Source organism: Pongo pygmaeus, chromosome 11 (genome assembly GCF_028885625.2).
Source record: "Pongo pygmaeus isolate AG05252 chromosome 11, NHGRI_mPonPyg2-v2.0_pri, whole genome shotgun sequence".
NCBI classification, from domain to species: Eukaryota; Metazoa; Chordata; class Mammalia; order Primates; family Hominidae; genus Pongo; species Pongo pygmaeus.
Window position 1 is genome coordinate 65,058,058 of NC_072384.2, and position 26,242 is coordinate 65,084,299.

At 36.5% G+C, this 26,242-nt stretch overlaps 1 protein-coding gene across 4 annotated transcripts in view; it reads left to right on the forward strand.

The window, feature by feature from the left end:
* The window catches only part of CSRNP3 (cysteine and serine rich nuclear protein 3), a 218,758-nt gene that overhangs the window by 34,317 nt on the left and 158,199 nt on the right, over positions 1-26,242 (forward strand). For 3 of the 4 annotated variants that reach the window (XM_063647603.1, XM_063647601.1, XM_063647602.1), the window contains exon 3: positions 12,631-12,719. The exons of the other annotated variant lie outside the window; for it this stretch is intronic. The gene's annotated coding sequence lies outside the window, so the exon portion shown is untranslated. The remainder of the gene's footprint in view (positions 1-12,630; positions 12,720-26,242) is intronic. 4 annotated transcript variants of the gene reach the window in all.

Sequence of the window (26,242 nt, forward strand, 5' to 3'; positions counted from 1 at the left end):
GGAAAACCCATTTATTTCTGTCTATTTTCTACTTAATTGGAGAGTAATAAAAAGATAAAGGTATTGCTTGAAGTGGAAGAAGAAAAAACTCAAAACATTAGGTTTCAGGAGGCATATAGATGCAGAAGTTGACTGGGCCTCCTGTACCTTTTTTTTGCAAATGGGTTAAACAATAAATTATTCACTTACTTTATTAAAAAAAATCTTCAATTATTGAGGTAGGATAAAATAGAACAACACTGCTCTGTTTAGCATCTCATATTCTATAGCTGCAGATGAACTTCAGACTCATTTTTGTTTCTTTGTAGTGAATTTTTGTTTTGATAGCCTTCATCTGGCATTAATCTGCATTCTTTTTGTCTGATTACCAGACATGAATCAAGGAATACAACTGGCTCCTCTATCTTAAAAGGCTGAGAGGAATTACTTTTCTAACTTCAGGAGGTTTTTTTTAATTTAAATTATTTATTTAAGATAAAAGAGAGAGAATTCATTCAGTATTGTGGCAACAAAGGCTTGTCAACATAACCACATTCATTTAATTTATCTTACTGGTAATACAAAACCACAAGCATTCTTTAATTTCATTTCTTTTACTGGTAATACATGGCATTTGTCCTAGCATTTCTTTAAAATAGTCAAAGTTAATGATTATATTAGTCAAGACTTTTTATTGCAAATGACGAAATCCCTATACTATCTAACTTATATAAAACGGAGATATCCTAGCTCATGTAATCGAGATAGTCAGGAGTAGGTCACATTAGGCCAAAATGGATTGGGGGTTCAAATGATACCCTCAATACGTACCCTGTCCACCATGACTTGGATCTCTCTTCACTATGAGAAGGACTCATTTTCTCCTACTGTATATGGGATTATGGGTTCCCCAGATCATCTGTGGAAGATGTCTGTGTACTTATAGACATACACATTGCTCTCTTCTTGAAGACAAGAAGGCATCTCTTCCACCCCTAGCTCCAACAGTTTAGATCTCCAGGATTATTTTAATGTGTCAAGTATGTGTCCATTTCTGCTCAGATAGGATCTCTGTCAAATTGCATTTCCCAACTTCCATGCCTACTCCCTTCCAGATGGGTTCAGCAAATAAGATGCATTGGTGGGAAAACGGAGGGCAGGGGTAAGGGATACACCAGAATATTCTCACCCACCCATCCGTGCCTCAGATGATATATCCAGTGGCTGCCACATCTTCTCATGATTCAGGCCCTGTTGCAATGGCCCAACTTTTATATTCCTAGCCCCCATGCAACAACCTCCCCAGGGATTCGGCTCCCAGAAGGCAGCACCCACTCTTGATCTCTGGTGATTTACATCACCTCTTCCTTTGGGCCTCCAGTCTGAGGGGTGTTGGCATCTACCTACTGTTGCTAATATCTGAGTTTCTTTTTCTTCTTTTATTTGGGGTCTCAGCTCCCTCAAAACCATTGTAACTACTTCCTTGTATGAAATTTCTTCACACAGGAATCATTAGACCACCTGGCACGGACTCTATTTTCTAAACTGGAACCTGACTGACAACCCTAGCTTGGGCCGCATACCCTTCACTGAATCAAACATTGTCACCAGTGGATGAGGTCCTTTGATTGACTGTCTCGTTCATTTCTCCCTTGTAGTGGTAACAAGAAAGGAGACATGGAATATGTTACTAGAAAAAATAGGAGGAAGAAAAATATGTTGGGCCACCAATAACAATGGACCCCACATTAGTAATTCACTTTGATCTTGTAGTTCATAAACATGAAAAAAAACTAAACTAAATATTTTTTCAAAACAACACTGCAATAAAATTATTTGTAAGTGAATAGTGGAAATTACTCATAGCCAATTGCTTATTAAATTTATAAATATTCTATCACATTCTGTTCCATTTTTTAATTTTCTGGTTAATAAAAAGGACTAATATATTGAGGATACGTTGTAAGTCCCATGATATAAAAACAAGTAAAATGTTTTACTTGTTTTCACTATATAGTATAATATCAGAGTTCATATGCCCATATGAGAAATGAAGAGACTGATGTTAAGTAATTTGTTAAAAGTCACAGAGGTTAGAAATTTCCAAAATATGGCAACCTCTGTTTTTTGGTACTCCAGAACCTAAGCATCTTTTATTACATCATCATGCCACCAATATCTCTCTCTTGAACAGCGTTGAATCTGCAGTTCTCTAATTATATTTTTTAAAAATCTTCATTTAGGGCTCCTCTGTATTCACCCTATGGTAAAATCACTTTATCATAAAGGCATCTATTGTGATGTCTATTTACAAAGAGATGTCTGTGATAAAATTCCCTCATGTGATATCCAGAATGGATATCATACATTTTTTCCTTTATTTATACTTTATATTTGACATTGGCATTATGTACTCCATGTTGTTGCAAACAGACCAATTTGGGGTCAGACTAATTACATGATTATATACCACTTCTGTCTGCCACAACATGCAATGCTTCTGGGGCGTAATGAAAGTACTTAAACATGTATAAATACTTATTAGGTGCTCAGCACTTTCTACAGGGGACTATTTGGGATACTCCTAACATCTTATTGTGGCAGAAAAGATACGGATGTATTATTGTTAGAAAGCCTGTGGTTTGTTCCACATTTTTTAAGAGAATGAAACTTGTCAGGGCAGCCCTAGCAACGATTCAAGAGCTTATTTGGGCATTCTTGTTCACCAGGACAAAAATCGCATGGTTTCCATGCAGGAACATATCCATGATAATACTTAAGGTAGGTGCCATCGATTAAGTAAAAGTTGAGCTAACAAATTCTGTAAAGGTCTCCCTCTTTTATTCCTATCAGTGGATGTCAGTTTTTCTTTTTTTAGAATCGATTTCTATCTTCTGCAGCTGAACATGAAAGTACACTGACAAACGGAGTCTGCAGTTTAGCTGTGTTCCCAGGACCATCTGTAAGAATTTATGCATTTCCTGGGAATCTGATCAATTCTACCAGCAATTCTGTTTTCTTTGTAAGATTAAGTAATCCTGCAATTAATTTTATATTTAAAAGTTGATGTTTCTTTGAAAAAATTGTGAGCCCCATGTCCAAAAGCCATTCTGTACTTTAAAATTGACTTCCCTGAATAATTCTCTTTTATGCACACATACAAAGAATTTTGTGTTAAAAGCATGGATATCATCATACCACAGACTTCGTTTAATATTTCTTCCTTTCTTTCTTCTTTTTTATTTTTTGGCTTGACTTCTCCATCATCTTCCCCTCTGTCATTCATTCACATCTCTTGCCCCTGTGAGTAACTCTTATTGACAACCTGGTTTATATTCTTTCATGTGTTTTTAAAATATTGAATAATCATAAACATTTACATATTCTAAGAGGAATTTTTAGTCAAAAAATTGATTATATTTTCTCTGAGGGTTTTCTGTCAAAAAAACAGATCATATCTATACATTTTTCTTCATCTTGGTTTTCTCATTGTACAGCACCTTATGGAAATTCCCCAAGTTATTTGTCATAGCTGTATTTTAGTAACTTTTATTTGTTTAATAATTTCATAATATTACAAGGTATGGACATTTAACAGTTTAGTCTGTCTTTCCCCTATGGGTGCTCATTTGTTTCAGGTTAGTTTTTATGTTACTATGAACAAGGCTATAATATATATTCTTTAAAAAATATCCTTATAGACTTGTACTTTACCTTTTATGAGACAGACATTTATGGACTAACACTGACTTAACAGATATTAGCATATTGCTTTTTCCAAATGGCAGTAAAATACATACTCCTATCAGCTTTGGATAAGATTATACTTTTTCGCATAAATAACAAGTAATGAGTGTTTGTTTATCCATTCAACAAGAGAAAACCCCTCCCTTCATGATGTCTACATTAGTCATCAAGATGGATAATAACTAAATAGCTCTATAAAGTCACAAATGTGCTATGAGGAAAAATAAAATAGGGTTAAGGAATAGGAATGGGGATAGCTATTTTAAATAAAGATGTTTGTAAAAGGCCGCTCCAAAGAGAATATTTTGGGGGCTCAATGAAGTGAGGGAGTAGGCCATGCAATATGTGGGGTAGGAGGAGGCTTCCAGGAGAAATAATAACAAATGTAAGATGTCAGAAAAGAGCTTGACACTTGCGTGAAAACTGGATTCGAAGTTATTGTCAGGTAGTGGAAGTGAAAGATGTGGGGACTTGGCCTAAGGTGGTAGCTGTGGAGATGCTGAGAAGTGGTCAGATTCAGGATGCATCTTGAAGGCAGAGCTGAAAGGCAATGCTGATTGTTTGGCTGTGGGGTGTGAGAGAAAGACATGAACGTGAATTATTTATAGGCTTTTTAAAATAAGCATTTTATTTTCAAATAATGTTAGATTTTTGAAAAAGTTGCAAAAATATCACAGAGTTCCCATGCATCCTTTGCCCAGCTTCCACCAGTGTTAACCTCTTACATAACAATAGCACACTTGTCAAAGTAAGAAATTACCACTCGGTATCATGCTATTAAACAAGGTACAGACTCTTCAGCTTTCACATTTTACCCATGAATATTCTTTTTTTGATACAGGATCCAATCAAGGATACCACATCGAATTCGGTCGTCATGTCTCCTTAGTCTCATTGATCTGTGACAGTGACTGTCTTTCCTTGTTTTTTATTATCCTGATTTTTTGAAGAACTTGAGTCAAGTTATTTTAGAATGTTCCTCAATCTTAGTTTTCTATGATGTTTTCTAATGATTAGACTTCGGGTAAGGGTTTTTGGGAAGAACACCAGAGAAGTAAAGTACTCTTCATATTGAATCATATCAGGGATATATAATATCAGCATGACGTATCACTGGTAATATTCACATTAGTCAGTTGGTTGAGATAGTGTCTGCCAGATTTATCCACTGTAGCATTACTATTTTTATTTTTTCATGCTCTGTTTTTTTGGAACAACTAACCAAACCCAGCTCACACTCAAGGTCGATGGTGGTGATCAAGCTTTACTTCTTAAATGGGGATGATCTGTATATGTTCTTTGGAAACCTTTTGTAACCCCCAGTTTTTCTCTCCTCTCTCATTTACTTGTTTACTCAGTCATTTATTTAGATCCATATAGACTCATATATATTTATTTTTTCTTGGGATTATAATATAATACTACCATTAATATTTGTTGCCTCAGCTATTTCAACTCTGACCATTGAGAGCTCTTTCAAGTTTGCTCTTGTATCCTTTTGACATGCCCTGGTCTATCTTATTTTTCTTCTTCCTTACTTTCTGGTATTACACAATGTTTCAGGTTCATCTTGTATTTCCTCTTTCCTGGTCCTAAAATCAGCCATTTTCACTAAGGAGCTAGGTTTTAATTGAGCACTTTAGTAAATGATGATGCCATTTCCTGACATAAAGAAGCCCAGAGAGGGTAGAACCCTGGATTATGTGTCTTCTGTCCTTTGTTTCTTATTACTTATCATTGTTATTTTTTGGACATACTATGTTTGAGAAGCCTATTGGCCATTCAAATGGAGTTGCAGAATAGAGTAAACAGTAGATATGAGTCTAAAGCTCAGAGAAGAGGTTCAGGTTAGAGATCTAAATTTTGGATTCATCAATAAATGGTGCTACTTAAAGACATGGGATTGGGTTTGATTTCCTTGGACAGTGTCAGAGAAGTCTCAGAACTGAATCTGCTAAAGGATGTAGAGTTCAGGAAGAATGGAAGAAATCAGGCAAAGGGGTTGAGAAAGAGCAGCAAATGAGGTAGGAAATAAACTAGGAGTGTGTAGTATCCTAGAAGCCAAGTGAAGAAATACATCAAGAAAGGAAAAGTGATTATTAGAGTCAAGTTCTGTTGAGAGGTTGAGGAAGGTAATGACTGAGAACTTACCACTGGATTTGGCAGTATTCAAGTTCACTGCTGACCTCGATAAGTATTATTTCAGTAGAACTGTGGAAATGAAGCCTAATTGAGAAGAATTCAATGTAGAATTGCAGCTGAGGAATGGAGAATGCACTCTTTAAAAAAGTTTTGTTAAAAAACAGAGCAGAGAATTAGGGTGATAGTGACATGGGGAGCTGATGAAAAAGAAAATAACGATTTTAAGATGGGAGATATTATAACATATTTGCATACAAATGGGCATAATCTAGTAAAATGGAGAAAAATGATGATGTGATGATGTGGAAGAGAGAGGGTATAATTGAAGTCGTGAAAACCTAAGTTGGTGAGAGGAAATGGAATCTAAGTCTTAAGAGAAGGGGTTGGCCTTAGGGAGGAGAAGGACGTTTCTTCATCATAACATGATTGAAGACAGACTACATGATCACAAATGCCAAGTGTATAGAGGATACGGTGATAGAAAAGGGAGGAAGTTTAACTGTGGCTCTTTCCATTTTCTTAGAAGCAGTATCATGAACCGAGAGTGAGGAGGTGGGAAGGAATGTGGGATGGTTGAAGAGGCAAAGGTGCCTCTTTGAGCGATATCATAGAGCCAAGCCATGAATTACCAAAGAAAGTGTGATAAGATTGCCAGGCACTACAGGGGACCCACTTATGTTTGTGGTCATATACCAAAAGTTACGTCTTATTTTCATATATCCTACATTTTCTCTAGTTGCAGTCATCTGTTTAGCTTCTAGGGGGAAGGTTTATAGCAGGAGGAGAACTGAATTTAATCAGGTGGGTTTTTTTGTCACACTAGTTTGAAGAAGAGAGAGAGAAAGGCCTTGGAGGTGAGTGTATATGCAAGGGAGAGACTACCATGATGAATAATGGTATTTAGTTAAACTCTAAATTCGGTAAGTAAGGAAGTGTGAACATTTGTGGAATGAGTGAAAAACGTGTTCAGGTCAAGAAAATTTTTTATTAGTGAAGTATATCATTTAAGTAATGTGGAGACCTATGTTATAAAGCTTCTGTAAGGCTTTATACCCTGTTGATCTTATTTACCTTTTCCAGTGGTAGAACTTGAAACATGTTTTTCAATCCCTTCTATGGTAATCTGTCTAGTCTAGTTTGTACCTCTTCTAGGGCCAGTCTTACCAATTTACAATTTTCTGGAAAATCATCTACTTCCTTAAGTTTTATAATTTTTACCTAAGTTGTCACCTAGATTCTCTTATAATTCTAACAGATTTCCAGAAATTGTAACACCTCTTCCTATGCCTTTGAATAGATAATTATTACCTGAACAATTTTAGAAAATTGTTTGCACATTTTTGAACATGGGTGATTGAATGGAAGAATCCCATGGTGACCACCTCATCTATAAATAATCTAAGATTAACTTGGTTATATAACTCTTGTGCACTTTACTGAAATAGAATGACTAAGTACTATTATTCTTTTGGAAACATTTTTTGTCATGTAATAATGTTTCTTATATTTCAACATATGTGAAAACAATGGAAATTCATTTTTGTTTTTTGGTAGATGAATCGATTATGGGCTGCAATATTTTTGTTAGCTGTACTTCAACATGTATGTGAAGGTACAAATTGGAGTTGTACTGATATTTTAAAAAGAATTATAAATAGAATTAACATGACTGTCAGTGAAGTTTCTTCTCTTAAAAAGATAGGGTCAGCCGGGCATGGTGGCTCACGCCTGTAATCCCAGCACTTTGGGAGGCCAAGGAGGGCAGATCACAAGGTCAGGAGATTGAGACAATCCTGGCTAACACGGTGAAACCCCATGTCTACTAAAAATACAAAAATATTAGCCAGGTGTGGTGGCACATGCCTGTAGTCCCAGCTACTTGAGAGGCTGAGGCAGGAGAATCGCTTGAACCCGGGAGGCGGAGGTTGCAGTGAGCCGAGATCCCACCACTGCACTCCAGCCTGAGCGACAGAGCAAGACTCTGTCTCAAAAAGAAAAAAAATAATAGGGTCAACTCTACATAGAAGATTGCTGTCTCCTGCTAGATTTCTTTGCCACACGCCCTTTGCTCTGTCAGGAAGCTGTCCTTCAGAGTAAATGATGCTTGTGCTGGTTGCAGGCATATTAATTATGCAATGCTGTATTTTGAGATGCAATTGCAGATGCAATTAAACTGTTTCACTGAATTTACAAGTTTTATTGTCACTTGAGAACACGAGACAATTACTCCACTTGTGTTCATAGACCATCATTCCCTTTTGACGTATTTGGGCTGTGATGTGTGCCAGGCTTCCAGACATGCAGAAGTCGTCAACTTAGAGGTCTCAAATTCTGTGATTCTGACAGGAACAGATTTATTCTGAAAACCCCAGCACTGGCAAAAGAGATATTTTTAAAGGCAGGAGCAAGATGACAGCCTTTCAAACAAGTTCTATTTCTTTATAGCTTATCACTGAATCATCTATTAAAAATATTACAAGCTAATTTTATAGTTTAGTTAATGCTATCATTGGGATGTGACCTTCAGTGATCTTAGTGCAGGCTGGTTTGGCTACTGACTGAAACATACCAACAATAGCTATGTGCCTCACTGACCTACTAAAGGTACCCTTTTAGAGAAAATGTTGAAAACGTGGAAGAGTGCCTTGACCATTGCCAATCAAGACAGCAGCTGGGATTTGCAGGACAATTTGCAGTGATTTCCAAGGGCAACCAGGAAGCCAAAGAGGCTGGAACAAGGAGGTTGTCTTTACTTTCCCCACCAGCATTGCAATATTGAAGGAATTTCCACAAGTTAAAAAACTGATTCTAGATGACTTTCTCAACTAAGCCCCAAATATTAGAAAAGAGCAGATGTGAATCATAAGAGTTAGATGCACATTTCTAAATGATGATGTGGGTTTATGTCAGTTTTATTTTTCATTAAAGTTATATTCAGACATCTGACCCTGGGCTTCTTTAAATGGGCATAACAAAGTTGTTTGAAGACAAATGATGTTATATTTATGTAAGTTTACAGTTATCAGTATTCTACAAGTTTTAAACCCCTCAAACATTTTTCATAGTACCAGGAATGATTATATTTATCCTTGAATCAGCTGTAGAGGACATTTGTCCCTGCTGAGCCCAACCATAGGGTGTGGATTCCACTCACAGGTGGTATGAAAAGGCAGTGTTGAAGATATCCAATTTGGTTGTGATCACCTCATAAAGGCAAGATTCTAGGAAAAATGGCAGTTCCTGTTGATCTTCTGTGATGTGCCCAGGGGGGCCTGCAGAGGAAAAGTAGCTGCCCCTTAATCTTCCTGAGGTACATTACATCCCTGGATGATTCCTCTACATAGTTGCCTCAGGGTGAGCGCTGTAGATCTTAGCACAACTTTTGAAATTCTGTCTCTCACATGTGTGCAAACATACTTTGTGTTAACACAATCTTACACAGCCAGTGTCCCCAAGTAACATCCACCCAGCACAGGGGCTAAACTGGAATGGTCACCTGCATCAACTACTGTGCATTGTGCACAGAACAGGCATTAAACAGCAGATCCCCAATACTTGGACCTTTGCATTGAATACGTCATCCTTTCCAACTCCTCCTCCTGCTCCTGCTCCTCCTCCTCCTCTTTAAACATTGTTTTAGAGGCTGGTCTTGGATGTCTGGGCTCAAGTGATCCTCCCATCTCAGCCTCCAGAGTAGCTAAGGTTACAAGGCTTGCACCACCACACACAGTAACTCCTTCTTCCTTTTTGATAGACTTCCCCCTAGTGGCTTCACTGCCCTCAGTTAGGGTCAGTTTTATGCATAAGATTTATTTTTATATCCTTGACTTTCAAACAGGTTAGAGTTTGAATTCCTTTCTTCTATAGGGCAGGGTACCTTTGCCTCTGTCTAAATTATAGGTTAGTTATAGATATGTGGCCGAGCGCTGTGACTCATGCCTGTAATCCTAGTGCTTTGGGAGGCCAAGACGGGCAGATCACGAGGTCAGGAGTTTGAGACCAGCCTGGCCAACATGGTGAAAACCCATCTCTACTAAAGATACAAAAAAAATATATTAGCCAGTTGTGGGGGTGCACGCCTGTAATCCCAGCTACTTGGGAGGCTGAGGCAGGAGAATCACTTGAACCGGGAGGCAGAGGTTGCAGTAAGCCAATTGCGCCATTGCACTCTAGCCTGGGTGACCGGGCAAGATTCCGTCTCAAAAAAAAAGAAAAAAAAAGAAAATATATATATATATGTAAATTTAGATCACTAGATTTCTCAATATTTTTGCTTTCCTCAATAGAATATCTTAATGCCTAAAGAAAGACTTTTATTTATTTGGCTGTCAGATACAATTATGTTTTGGAATTTCAACTTTAATAATGGGTAGTCAAAAATGCGTAATTTTTTTCTTTAGATTTAGTTACAGATCACAAATACAGTCACTTTCCTTATTTGTAAAATAGGCAGCTTGACCAAAATAGCGTCCTCGTTTTCTTTTTATGGCAGCAGAAACTTTTATTTCTAGGATGAAATTTTAAATGATATCTTAATAGGAAATTACATTTAATAGGGAATTTATTTTCACTAACAAGAAAAGTTGATCTTAAATTATGAATGCTATTTATAGACATATTCAACTCAACATCTAATTTAATTATTTTGTTTTAATTGCAAATATCTTTTTCTTTTCCTCTTTTTTTTTTTTTTTTCCTTTTTTTTTTTTTTTGAGACAAGGTCTTGCTCTATCACCCAGGCTGGAGTTCAGTGGCATGATCTCGGCTCACTGCAACCTCCGCATCCTGGATTCAAGAAATTCTTGTGCGTCAGCCACCCAAGTAGCTGGAATTACAGGCGTGCACCACCATGCCCAGCTGATTTTTATATTTTTAGTAGAGACAAAGTTTCACCATGTTGGCCAGGCTGCTCTCAAACTCCTGAGCTGAAATGATCCGCCCGCCTTGCCCTCCCAAAGTGCTGGCATTACAGGCATGAGCCACTGTGCTCAGCCACAAATATTTTATAACTTTTTAAAGTCTATATTCAGTGGACACAAACAGAGATATGTTTGTATCCTTGCTTGCTGCTTGATTGTTGATTTTTAATTTCTTGGATTGTAATGTCAGGATATTCATCTTTAACAGAGAAAACAGGAAAAGCTCCATTGTTAAATGTTCCTCAAAATAAGTGCAAAGGATGATTCAAGTTATATCTTCATTGGTCTTCAGTATGCCATCATTTGTGTAATGCTCTCAATAGAATTTTAAGATATTTAAAATTATACCTAAAATTGTATAGCAAGGTGGCTACAGTTAATGATGCTGTATTGTATTTTTGAAAAATGTAAACAGAGAGGTTGCTGTATACTCTCACCACAAAAATGATAACTGTATGAGGTAGTATAATTTATTAATTAGCTAGAATTAACCATTCCATAATGTGTATATACTTCAAAACATGTTGTAAATGATAAAAACATACAATGTTATCTGTCAATTTTTTAAAAATCTAAAAATCATTAAAAATAATAAAATTGAATTTTGATTGCATTTTTCTGAGGTTTCTTAAGTTCATCTACCAAATCTGGGGTTACTCAGAACCAAACTGACTCAATAACCTCTATTAGCTCTGTAATTCCAATCACAATTTGATATTTCTGCGCTATTGTTGTATCACAGTTAATCCAGTTTATTCCAAATCTTTATCTCAGCATATCTATGTAGATATTGATAAAGTTTAAAGGAAAAAAGAGAATCCTGGAGGTACAATTTGCCTGAGACAAATTTTTTTCTTAAAGATTGTGATATTTTGTTTGTTCAAATTACAGCAGCATAAATTGCTTGTGTAGGGTATTTGTTCATTCAGGTAACATATTTGTAGAATTTCTACACTAGCTATTGTCATTGGCTATGATCCATGATAGCTCTGTTCTGCCTACTATGGAAACATAATCAATGAACAAGCTTCTCTATCTCATTTTTAAAGAAAATTTTTACATTTTTATATGGACTTGGTAATATTACCTTGACATACAAGAGTAGAAAATTCATTAGTGGTTTAGAAAAAGTGATTATATACATTTTAGTCTGGGTAAATAAAAAGTATATATCATTACTGCCCGGGTTTCACCATCTGTCTAAATGGTTGCACTAATCACTTCTAATTATGGCACTGAAAATTTAAAGAACAACATTTTTATTAATGTATGTAATTTTAAATAATATTTTGTATATTTTCTTAAAGCCTAAGTTATCTTAAATCATGAATATATAAATATTTGAGTTAATTTTATAATTAAATAGTTTCCTTTAAGCAAATCAAACAAATCAAGAACTCTAACAAATATTCATTGTGATTTTTATTGACTATCAAAAGCTACAACATTTTGGTTGATTTCCCTGGATTTTCATGTGTTTTGAAGATATGAATCTCCTAAAGACTAGAAAGTTGCTTAAGTCTAGTGTAATGCTGGTTAATAAAATGGATATATCTTTAACTTATTGTCCCAAATAATATTTGTTGATTGAAAACCAGATAAATAAATGAGTTAAACTATGTATGGATCATTAGAAATTTACTACATTGTTCTAAGAAAAATATTCTTTCTTTGCTAAATTATATAGCATATAATTATTCAGTTCTGTATTTAATGCTTTACTTATAGTTTAAGATTTCTATTGATTTTCTCCTATGTAATCACGATGTTGGCACCTTTAGTAAGTTTGCTCTTTGAAAACATAACCTTACATAACATGCTGAGACGTATTTTCTTTTTTAAGGAAAAAATGAGGAAATATCAACAGACTGAAAATATGTTTTCAGAGGCATAGAATCTCCAGGAAAATACTGGAGTTCCCGAGATCTCAAGGTTAGCAGTTTATACATTATTATTCTCATGCTTTTACAGATTTGGGATATAATCTGTGCATCTGTTTCAAGTTTCTAATGTGTAATTGGAAATGATCTTACTTAAAATATGTGTTTTAAACAGAGTCTCCTCAAGATTTTTAAAAATCCATTTATATCAGACATACAGTATTTAGTTTCATTAGGGACAATAAAAAGTTGTCTTAATAGAGAACTACTGGTTATTATAATTTGCTTCATTTTAAAGGGTAGCACTATTAGCATAAAAATAAACATTTGACATTTCTATAAATTTTTCTTTCTGATTGTTAAATATAAATCTATTTAGTGAATTTTTCATTTCTTTTGTATCTTTGGCTGCAAAATGCACACAGATACACGTAGTTTAGAAGGATAGCTAATCAGCAATCCTGAAATTCCTTGAATTCCATTTCCTGACTTTTTTTAACTACAGCCAAATAAATAATGCTATCATTGGAAAGTGTGGCTTCGATAAAATGACAATTAATATGAAGGAACAGGAGGATCTTGGGAATCTTTTCTAAGTTGTCTAGGATGATATAACTGGAAAAGAAGAATAAGCCTACCCATTATTAAGCAGCTTATTATAATAACAAATTAATGTACAATATTCATTTAGAAGTTATAAATGTAGGTTAAAGTGGTTTGGTCTAATTGGATACCTTGAAAAAGTAGATGATTTTTGATGTGTTTATATTGTGGGACCCAATATCAAATAATTTTAAATGAAAAAAAATGTGATCTTTCATTTTGATTGTCTTGGTCAGGCATGTCTTCAGTATCTGTATCTATTTCTCATTCTTCCAAGGGTTTATTCATTCATTTAGGACTTATCATATGAAAAGCAATGGGCTAAACACTTTGGTTCTTTCTAAATGAATAAGATATGGTCCCTGTTATCAAAAATTTCCCAAACAATATGTTACCTAGAAATTAATTTTACTATTAACTCAAGCAACATATAATTAAAAAGACAAGCCAGATTTTATAAGGGCATGTAATTAATTCTAAAGCTAAATGGGAATTATTTGGGGATTATTTGTATTTTCACATTATAGCTTCTATTAGCCTAGAACACTGGCAGCTTATACCAATGTGAATGCTGTTCCATTACAACCCACACCCAACTGACTTTTTTATTAAATTAGCTCTTGAAGTACAACACAAGTAAGAAATATGAGATTCTAGGAAAGAAAAGTCTTGACACAACTGCAAATTTAATGTCATAGAATATAGTTGTGCAATCACCTATGAAAAGAGCAAAGGTGGCATTGCCTACCTTTTTTTTTTTAATTCAAGTACATTGGATTTCCTTACTAAGCTCATCAGGGAATTAAATCGTCTCCCCAATGACCTAGAAAGACTTGTAGGTTTGAAAGGGATTGAATGCTATAAATCCGTAAGGGATCATATGCAAATAGTAGGTAGGTGAGTACAGGGATTTGAAATGGGTGGGAATGCAGACTCAGCTTGAAATGCACAGCACTGTACTTCTCAAGAAAACCTTTTTAAAAGGGTAGTGACTTAAGAAGTTAATGCAAGTAAAGTAATTTAAAATAGTAAACTTCTTTTTTGAAAAACCAGTGAAGAGATCCCTTGCCTCATTATGCCATTAGAGAAGCAGCTAAATTAATTTATATAACAACCATAATCATTCAACAAATGTTTGTCAAGTGCTTACTATGTGCATGGGAGTATAGGGTGGATTGCCGGGGAGTGACAGCAGTGAATAAAATAAACCATTCTTGCCTGAGTGGAAATTACATTCCAGTGGATGGAAATAGGTAATAAAAAACAAAATTAATTATGTCTTATGTTTGATGCTTATAAGTACCGTGGAGAAAAGGGAAAAAAGAAAGGAAATGTCGAGTGTAAGCAGAGGTAGAATTTTTAAATAAATCTAATGACTTTGCATTAGATAATTTACACAAAAGAGATAGATGTTCACTTCTGTTCAAGTAGTACCAACTAAAAACAAGGATGATGAAATACAACACCTGATGGTAAGTTTTCTAAATAATTAGTAAGATATATGTTGTAAATATATGTAAAATCAGTTTCAATTTCACCAGAAAGAAAAAATATTATTTTTTAGAAATGATGATACAGTTACTACAAGTATATGAAATGAGATAATATTAAAGGACATAGGTCTATCTATGTGCATTTTTATTAGAAAATATATAGAGTTGGAAATTAAATCAATTTTGTGCAATCATTAACAAATGAGTGATCAGGGTTTTTTTATGGCAATCTGGTTGGAATATTTTCATTCAATGTTTGGTTCTGAGCACAGGAGTCTGGAAATATTGAAGGCCCAAATACTCCTGCCTGTTTTCTTGCAATCCAGCTATAGTTTAGAACTCATCAAATAAAGTGGTGTTATTTTAAAAGTCATTCAGTCTTGACTTTACTGGCTGGAGTTGAGGGGTTTAGCCAATTTTGTATGCTGAAAAAGTAGTTGAGTCATTTTGTTTTCATTGAGGATAAGTCAATGTGAATTAAATACCTGGCCATGCAAATAAACAAAACAAAATTTGGATTAAGAGATTTCAAAACCTATTGAGTATTGTGATTTTTTTCAGTCTTCCAAAAGGCAGGTATTTTAAGCAGTATATCATCTAAAGGACATGTGTCCAATATTAGATTATTAAAAGAAACACAAAGTAAAGCTCACAATTGTTTAGAGGCTCTCTCTGTATCTATCTATCTATCTGTCTATCTATATCTATATATCTATTTTATATATATATAAAATATATATATAGAAATATAACATATATATATAGATATATATATACATTTTTTTTTTCCTTTAAGACATGGTCTCTCTCTGTTGTCCAGGTTGGAGCATAGTAGCAGGATCTCGGCTCACTGCAGCCTCAACCTCCCGGGCTCAAGTGATTCTTCTGAGCCTCCCAAGTAGCTGAGACTATAGGCATGCACTACCACACTTGGGTAATTTTTAAAAAAAATTTTTGTAGAGACAAGGTCTTACTTGTAGCTCAGGCTGGAAGAGGCTCTTTCTTAATTAAACCAAAGTAGAGAGTGTTTATTACATGCCATATTGTGGAAAGAATTGATGGTCAGCTCTGTAAGGTTAACCACAAAGAGACAGCTTGTGTTGTCTGTTATAGGAAAGCCAAAAAAAAAAAAAAGAAAAAGAAAATTAGAGATGCAGAGGGCTGGTTGAAGGTTATGGGGGAAACAAAGACTTCTCATGCAGTTTTTCTCTGTTAGGGATAGATTCTTTACAAACCAATATTGACCTTTGTTGTACTCATCTGGAAACGTCAATGGAAAGAACTAGAAACTCTGGTTGAGGACAACTGAAACTTGACTTTTCAAAAGCAGGTAGAAAATAGCATATGCTTTCTTTAAATTCCTTTGCTTTCATCCTGCCTTCATTTGCTTTACAAAATTGCCAACCCAGGAATCATTTGCAACTCTGTACCACAAATCCAGTTCCCTAGGAATTTTTCCAAATAATGATTCTTCCATTCTCTCACAAACCAACACCCACATGAATTTCACATTACCTGGTGTGCCCATGCTCTAGGTGGCTCTTTCTTCTCTGACCCTGTCTTCAAGTTCTCCAAGTAATTTCCTAGCATTCTTATTCTTCCATCGTTCTGGCAAATAATTTATCTAATCCAGGGTTTTTCAACTTTAGCACTATTGAGATTTAGATCCAGATAATTCTTTACTGCGGGAGGGGAGAGAGCTGTCCTTTGCATTGTAGGGCGTTTAGCAGCATTTCTGGTACCAGATGCCATTGGCACTTCATCTTTAGTTATGACAAACAAAAATGTCTTCAGGCATTGACCAATGTCCCCTCAGAGCAAAATTAGCCCAGAAGGAGAAGCGTTACGCCAGCCCTAACTTCTATAATCTCAGTAAACTTCCATCCACTCTACTACATCAACCACAAAACCTCCTTTGCGCCTCCAGCATCTTGTTCTCAATTAAAACAGCTCAACAAGGCCAGGCATGGTGGCTCATGCCTGTAATCCCAGCACTTTGTGAGGTGGAGGTGGGTGAATCACTTGAGCCCAGGAGTTTGAGACCAGCCTGGGCAACATGGCAAAGCCCCATCTCTACAAAAAATACAAAAAATTAGCTGGGTTTAGTGGTGTATGTCTGTAGTCCCAGCTATTCAAGTGGCTGAGGCATGAGAATCTCTTGAACCTGGAAGGTGGAGGTTGTGGTGAGCTGAGATCATGCCACTGCACTCCAGCCCTCCAGCCTGGGTGACAGAGTGAGACCTTGTCTCAAACAAACAAACAAAAAACAGCTTAACAGATACACTTTAAATATCAGTTTCCCTTGCTAAAGTAAAACTCACCTCTATTTGATCATCTGTATGTTTTTATTTTCCTTTTATTTGCTTATACTCGGCCTTGTATCTAAAACATGTTTTACAAAATAATACGACAATATAAAATAAGTGGGAAAACAATGGTAAAGAAGAAATAAGGTAAAAACAGGTGAAGTGAAAGGAAAAGAGTTTATTACATGTGTAACCTGACTTCACCCCTAATGCAATCATTGCAGTGATTACATTGAGACTGAGCTAGCCCCTCAATACCATTCACTAATGTAATCAGCGGGGTGAAGTTAGGTTACAAATGTAATAAACTCTTTTCCTTTCACTTCTTTTGCTTAGAATAAAATTAGACTTTTAGTGCCTTTAATATTTCCATGTTCTGCTAGCTGTGCTTGGAAGTTTGCTTGGAAACTAGCAAGCTTACCTCCCACAGCTCTCCAGCCACTCCTTTCTTACACAGTACATGCAACCATGAACCCGAGCTATAGTGAATCCTTTCTTGTACTCACATTCATGAGTGCTACAGGAGCAATTATTCCACTCTGCAGATTTATGGTGTTCTAATCTGAGGTAGCCCCTCAATAGCATTCACTAATCCTTTCATTCTGACTGTGGTCGGCCACTACTTCAAAAGTTCATTACCCCACTCAAGCCACACAATCTCTCCCTTTCATTCTTAGTGCACCTGCTATTTTAACAAGAAAATTGAGGTCATTGTGTGGAAACTACTTGTGAATCTTTGGAATCCCCTCCAGCATCAAACCAACTAGGTCTATAAACATTTTTTCTTTCTTCCAATCTCTAAGAAGGCTCAGGAGTCCTTCCTGCTATTCAAGGCAAAGCCTATGTTTGATTTTACTTCCCATCACTGAGGCTGAGACCTTTTGCCATTAATTATTTCTTTTTTGTCCTTTATCTCCAACTTTTTCTTCCTTGCTGGCCCTTTTCCTTCAGCTATTCATATTCTTCACACTCCTATCCAAAAAAGCAAATTGACAAACAAAAACAAACCAACCTCTTTCTTCACCACCATCCAATTTCTGTCCTCTTCAACTCATTCAAGCTCTCCAAGCAGTAGTCTACATTCATTATCTCCAATTTCTAAGATTCAGTTACTCCTCAGCACAGTGCAATCTGATTTCTAACCCCATTTAACAGAGCATGCACTTTCTAAAGGCACAGATGACCCACAGCCCTTATCTTGACTGATTCTCTCAGGGGTATTTGACATTGTTAACTACATTTTTCTTCTTTCACTGCTCCCTCTTGGTTTCTCTCACATCTTGTGGATCTTTTTGTAAAGACCGCTCTCACTGGCTCTTCTGTCTCTATTCTTCCATGCAGAAAGTCACAAACCACAAACTCAAACCCCAATAGGTGGCTATAGGTAATATAAATGAGTGAAGTTGGCTAACTGAAAACAGTAAACAACTACAGAGGTCAAACAACATGCCCACAAAAGTTCTTGATATTTTACTCCTATTCAAATGACAGTGCTCCCTGGAGATCCATCTTCATTCTATTTTCTCTTTGGTTCTTCTTGTTCTTCCTAATCAAGCAAAGCTGTTATTATGACTTTGTTAATGACATAGATGTCAATGCCTCCAACCCTCTTCTTCAGCTAAGCTACAGAATTACAAGTTATGCTAAATGTCTATGGGGTGTCAATGTCTAACAAGGACACACACAAAAGCATACATCAGAGCAATAAAATAGAATAAAGAGTCCAAAACCACACATGCGATCATAAAGTGCACTGCCAAAATAATCATAACTCAATGAAGAAGCTCTCCAAGGAAAGTCGATTAACAAACCCAGGTACACATAATTAGTGTCTGATAAAAGAGACAATTCAAATAGCGGGAGGAGGGAAGGACTATGGCTTATTGAGTAGATGATACTAGAACAATTCTTTAACTACTTGGGGGAAAATAAGGTGTGATCTGTGCATTACACAATATTAAAGTAAAATTTAAATAAATATTTAAAATAATATTTTAAAATATTATTGAACATTGAATAAATTCAATATCTTATAGGTATTTATGTGACTTTGGCCTAGAAAAGTATTTAAGCAATGCAAGAAAGCCAAGTCATTTATTCGTTTTTAAACTTATAAACGGTAAAATTCACACTTCTTGGTGTACAGTTTTGTGAGTTTTGACAGTTGTACAGAGTCACGTAACTTTCGCAACAATCAAATTACAGAACATTTCCATTACCGTTCCCTGCCCTTCCCCTTGTCAACTTATCCTTAGCTTCATCCCCGGCAACTAATCTGCTCTAGGTCACTACAGTTTTGCCTTTTCTAGAATGTCTTATCAATGAAGCACAGAGAATGTAATCTTTACCATCTGACCTCTTTCGTAATGCATTGAGATTCATTCATGCTCTTGCATGGATCAATAATTTTTTCCTTAGTATTGTTAAGTAGTATTTATTTGTATGACTATACCATGGTTTGTTTATTCATCCATCCACTTAAAGATATCTAGGTTGTTTAGTTTTTTGTGGTTTGAATATGCTATAAATATCCACACAGAAATTTGTGTGAGAATTGAGGTTTTTATTTATCATGGGCTAATACCCTAGAGGGATTATGTATCACATGATGAGTGTATGTTTAGCTTTCTCAGACTGCAAAATTGTTTCCCAAAATGACAAACCATCCTAAATTTCTACCAGCAAAGGATGAATATTCTCATTGCTCCACGCCTTCACCAACACTTGGTATTATCAGTTTTTATTTTACTTATTTTAACCATTCTAATTATCACTCTGGTTTTAATTTGTGTATTCTTAATGAATAATAACATTGAACATGTTTTCTTCTGCTTATTCGCCATCTGTTTTCTTTTGTGAAGTGTTTGTTCATATATTTTGCCCAAATTATACTAAGTTGTTTTCTATTTTTGAGTTTTGAGAGTTCTTTATAAATATTCTGCATAAAAATCCTGTAGGAAATATGTGATTTGCAAACATTTTCTCTCTGTTTGTGGCATGCTTTTTGTTTTCTTGACCACGTCCTTTTAGAGTTTTAAATTTGGTAAAGTCATGATATCAGTTTTTTTCTTCTGTGGATTATGATTTTGATGTTATATATTTCTTTTTTTTCTTCTTTTTTTTTCTTTTTTTTTTTTTTTTTTTTTTGTTTTTGGAGACAGAGTCTTGCTCTGTCGTCCAGGCTGGAGTGCAGTGGCGTGATCTAGGCTGACTGCAAACTCCACCTCCTGGGTTAAGTGATTCTCCTGCCTCAGCCTCCCGAAAAGCTGGGACTACAGGCGTGACACCACGCTCGGCTAATTTTTGTATTTTTAGTAGAGACGGGGTTTCACCATCTCGGCAAGGCTGGTCTTGAACTCCTGACGTCAAGTGGCCCACCCGCCTTAGCCTCCCAAAGTGCTGGGATTAACAGGCATGAACCACCACTCCCAGCCTGATGTTATATCTAAGAGGTCTTTGCTTAACTCAAGGTCACAATGATTTTCAACTATGTTTTCTTCTAAATGTATTATAATTTTATGTTTTGTGTTTAGTCATATGATCTGTTTGGAGTTAATTTTTGCATGTTATGAAAGATTGAAGTTCACTATTTTACTAATGTGCTTACGGACATCCAATAGTTTCATCACTTTTTTGTAAAAGACTATTTTTTATCCACTAAATTGACTTTGCATTTTTGTCAGAAAATCAATCACATTTGTGCAGGTATATTTCTAGTCTCTATTGTGTCCGATTGATGTATGTATTTATACTTTTTCTATTATCACACTGTCTTTATTACAGTAGTTTTACAGTAAGTCTTGAAATCAGATAGTGTGAATCCTCTTCTTTTACAAAATTGCTTTGGTATTCTAATTCCTTTGTATTACACCGTGAATTTTAGAGTTAGCTTGTAGATATCTACAAAAAAGCCTGCTGAGATTTTGATCAGAAAATTTATCTATGCACATTAGAAAATTCTCTGAATTCTATTTCCAAAATAAAACACTTGAAAAAATATTCACTGCATATATGATACAAATGGCCAATATTATTAAAATATGGAGTATTACTAGATATCATTAAAAATAAATATGAATCTCATTAGGATAATTGGCAAAGGCTTGTGAGAGCTTTTCACACAAAAGTTCTGATGACTTCTAAACTTAAAAATTAAAAGACTCAACATAATTAGGAATAAAAAACATTTGCTCTATAATGGTCATTTGAAAATATAAAGCTTTGGGAAACAATATAGCACCTTGAAAGAGCATCACTGTTAAGGTCTTATTGAACTTTGAATATACCCCTACTGTCCAATTATCTGTGAGGACTTAGGCAAACTGCTGAAGCTTTATTGATGTTCAGATACTTCATCAATAAAGTAGGCATAGAGTCTGGCACATTGTAACACTCAATGTAGGCTATCATAAATACATTCAACACTAGATGAGGATGTGGAGAAATGGACCATATCATACTACAGAGATGGGCCAGGAATTTGGTTCAACTTTTCTAGAGGACTATTTGTTGTTATGTATCATAAATCTTAAAAGTCTGCATGCTCTCTGACTTAGGAATTCCAAATATAAAAAAAAGATTAAGGCAATAATTATAAACACAAAGCAATGTGTACAAAGAGGTTTATTGAGATAATATTTAAAGTAATAAAATGGGAAACATTTGCATGTCCAAAAATGAGGAAGTCATTAAATACATTATTAAATATCTATGCAAAGTAAACCTTCTGAGGTATTAAATAAAGGTGTTTTCACAGCATATTTTATGATTAGGGAGCTATCTGAAATATACACATAAGTGAAAAATAAGTTAATGAAAACCACATTTAAAGTATGATGCTATTTGTACTTTTTTTTTTTTTTTTTTTTTTTTGAGACAGAGGCTCATTCTTTTGCCCTGGCTGGAGTGCAGTGGAGCTATCTCAGCTCACTGCAAGCTCTGCCTCCCAGGTTCACGGTATTCTCCTGCCTCAGCCTCCCGAGTAGCTGGGACTACAGGGGCCCACTACCATGCCCAGCTAATTTTTTGTATTTTTAGTAGAGACGGGGTTTCACCATGTTAGCCAGGATGGTCTCAATCTCCTGACCTCGTGATCCGCCCTGCTCAGCCTCCTAAAGTGCTGGGATTACAGGCATGAGCCACCGTGCCCGGCCACTATTTGTACTCTTAAATGATGTATTTGCATGTAAGAAAGGATAATTATATATGTACACACATATAAATATCACACACACACATGCATAAATTAAATCAGTGTGTCTGGATGGTTGGATATGTATTAGATTTATTGCCTTCTTGCTATTTTTCAGTAGGCTCCAGATTTCCTGAAAACACATCTAATTATTATTTTTAAAAATAGGTAAAGTATAGAACATGAAGGGATGGACAATCATAAACAACATAAAGAGATAAATGGCCAACTACTTAAAGTATGTTTATTTCATAGATGACAGTGGAGTTTGGGTATCCTTATTATTTAAAGACATCCACAAATTAATGAGAAGATCAACAAGACCCCAGTAGAAAAATGGGCTAAAAGAAAAGAAAGGGCAATAGAAAGAAAGAGACAGGGAGACAGAGAGAGAGAAAGAAAGATATGAGAGAAAGAAAGAGAAAAAAGAGAGAGAGAGAAAGGAGAGGGAGAGGAGGAAGAGCTAATAAATAATAAAAACTGTTTATACTGAACAGTAGTCAAAGAAATAGAAATAAAATGATGTAATATTATGTCTGTAAATTAGCAAAGTTTTTTATTACATATTTGTTTCCCAGTCATATACTGTTGATAGAAATGTTAAGTCCTTTGCCTGTCTTTTAATCAGGTTGTTTTTTAGCTATTGAGTTTTTTGAGTTCCTTATATATTTTGGATATTAACTCCTTATCAGATGTTTTGATTGCAAATATTTTCTCCTAATTTGCAGATTATTTCTTCATCCTATTAATTGCTTCCTTTGCTGTGCAAAACTTGTAAGTTTGATATAATTCCCTTTGTCTACTTTTGCTTTTGTTGCTTGATCTTTTAGAATCAAATCCAAAAAATCATTGCCCAGACCAGTGTCATGTAGTGTTTTCCTATGCTTTCTTCTAGTGCAATTACTGTTTCAGGTGTTAGGTTTAAGTCTTTAATCCATTTTGAGTTGACTTTTGTAACTAATATGAGATAAAAGGATAAAGGTTGTTTCATGTTTCTGCATGTGGATATCCAGTTTTCTCAACACTCTTTATTAAAGAGACTGTCTATTCCCCATTGTGTGCTCTTGGCGGCTTTGTGAAATATTAATTGACCATGGATTTTTAAGTTCATTTCTGGTTTCTCTATTTTATTCCATTGGTCAATTTTTCCATTTTTATGTCAGTACCATACTGTTTTTACTATTATTTCTTTGTAATATACTTTGAAGTCAGGTAGTGATGGCAGCAGCAGGTCATCTGGAGTGGCCACTGCTATCATGCCAGCTGCAGCAGGGAGGTGCAGCTGGGCCTGCATGCTCCATGGGTCTGGCACAAGTTGGGGACAAGTGTGAGCCCCATTCCTTCCAAGCTGGGGCAGGAGCTCCCTGGGTGCCACTGCAGCCACCCAAGCCATAGCTGTGGACTTGGGCATCCCTGTGATCTTGGGGCCAGAGCAGGCGGGAGCCCTGCCCTTCTGGGTGCAGCAGCAGCCGCCGAAACCACGGCTTTGGACCCAGGCGTCCCTGCATTCTTGGGGGACCAGGAAGGCCCCCCTGCCCTCACAGGCTCAGAAGTGCCTGCTCCCACTGCTTGGCTTCTGCCTGCTGTCTGTGCCCACTCCAATCTTGGAGCAAATTCGGGGCCAACCCCAGGTGCTGTCACAGCCTGTCCAAGTGTGCACATGCTTAGGCGGAGCTGACACACCAGTACTCTGCTGCCTCGGTTCTCAGTTCTCTCCAGACTTTAGGCACTGACAAGCAGAGGAGGGAAACTGATGAGGGCCTGAGGGCAGCTTGGTGCTGTCCTGCAGGTGCCCATTAACACCTACAGCCTGGGCACCATGAACAGTAGCAGGAGGTAGACACATTCCTGGGCAGAAGAGGATGGATCCCCTGTGAAGCCCCACCTTTAAGCCAGGGAAGGCCTGAAGGCTGGGGTACAGGCTGCCAGTCCCATGGACCATAGTGCCTTTTCCCTGCCTTCCTATGGCCCCCAATGGACCAATCAGTATGCACTTCACCCACTCTGAGGCCCATATAAGCCCAGGTCTCGGCCAGAGCTGAGCAGATGACAGGACGACCTACCTGCAGAGAGAAGCAAACCACTCCAGGGCCTACTCTCTGCTGAGAGCTGGGAAGATGATGAGACAACCTGCCTGCAGAGAGGAGCTGCCTACTCCAGGGCCTACTGTCTGCTGAGAGCTGAACACTGGATGCGATGGCCTGTCTGGCAGAGAGGAGCTACGCACTCCAGGGCTTCTTCTGAGCTATTCTATCACTCAATAAAGCTCCTTTTTGCCCTGCTCATGCTCCACTTGTCCACGTACCACATTCTTCCTGGACACAGGACAAGAACTTGGGACCCACAAAATGGTGGGTCTAGAAGATCTGTAACACAAACAGGGATAAAACATGCCCCTTCTTCACCATGTTGCAGGCAAAGAGAAGGAGAGAAGAACTGCAGCCCTTCAGGAAGCCTAGACCTGGGAGCTCACAGAGCCAGGGCTGTGACTCCCTCTTTGGGGCTCTGTGGTTCGTGGCATCTCCAAGCTTCTGGGCACCATCACATTCCCAGTGCCAGCCGGGGAAGCTGCTTACAGTGTGCCTGGTCCAGCTATAGCCTTGCAGAGAGCTGGTGCCTATGCCAGCACCTGGAGCTGCTCCCCCATTGCAGCAGCCAGTGTCTGACTGCACAGTGGCCGGACCCCATGCTTGCTCACACACCCCTCACCACTCCACGCCTGACTCACCCTTGGCAGGCATGGGATCCAGGTTGGTAGCATGAGCCGAGTGCAGCCTGCCAGGTTGAGTGGATGGAATGAGCTCAATGGGCTCAAGCAAAAATCAGGCAAGGGCACTACTGGCCACAGGTTTCCTACCAGAAAAGTGACACCCCAAGGATCCTGTTAATAGTAGTGTAATGTCTCCAGCTTTGGGTTTTTTGTTTGTTTGTTTGTTTTTGTTTTTGTTTTTTTTGTTGTTGTTGTTCAAGATTGTCTTGGCTATTTGGTTTTTGGGTGTGTGTGGTTCCATATGAATTTTGGAATTTTTTTCCTATTTCTGTGAAAAGTGACATTAGAATTTTTATTCCAATGCAAGGGATTGCATTAAATCTGTAGATCTCTTTGGGCAGTATGGAAATTTTTAACAATATTTATTCTTCCAATCTATACTCTTCTAGGAAAGTTGAACATAGGGTATCTTCTCATTTATTTGTGTCTTCAATTTCTTTCCTCAATGTGTTATAGTTTTCAGTGCACATCTTTTATCTCCTTGGTTAATTTATTCTTAAGTTTTTTTGGCACTATTATAATTGAGATTGTTTTCTTGATTTGTTTTTTGAATAGTCTATAAGAATGTTACTAATTTTTGAGTGTTGATCTTTCATCCTATAACTTTACTGTATTTGTTTATCAAGTTTAATAGTTTTTTTGGTGGAGTCTTTAGTGCTTTCTATGTCATCAGCAAACAGCAACAATTTCACTCCTTCCTTTCCTATTTGGATGCCTTTTATTTCTTGTTTTGCCTAATTGTTCTGGCAAAAACCATCAGTACTATTTGAATAAAGTGGCATGAGTGAAAATCCTTGTCTTGTTCCTGATCTTAGAGAACAAGTTTCCAACTTTTTACCGTTAAGTATGATGTTAGCTGTGGGCTTTTTATATATGGCCTGTATTGTGTTGTGTACATTGTACATGTATTATGTATTGTGTACATTCCTTCTATACCTAATTCATAGTTTTTGTCCTAAATAGACATTTCTTAAGGAAGACATAAAAATGGCCAACAAGCCTATGAAAAAGTATTCTACATTATTAATCATTTTAAAAGTGCAAAAAAAGAAATGCAAACTAAAATCACAATGAGATATTGCCTCACACCAGTCAGAATGGCTAATATCAAAAAAATAAAAGATAACAAGTACTGGCAAGGTTGTCGAGAAGACGGAACACTTTTACACTGTTGGTGTGAATGCAAATTAGTGCAGCCATTATGAAGAACTG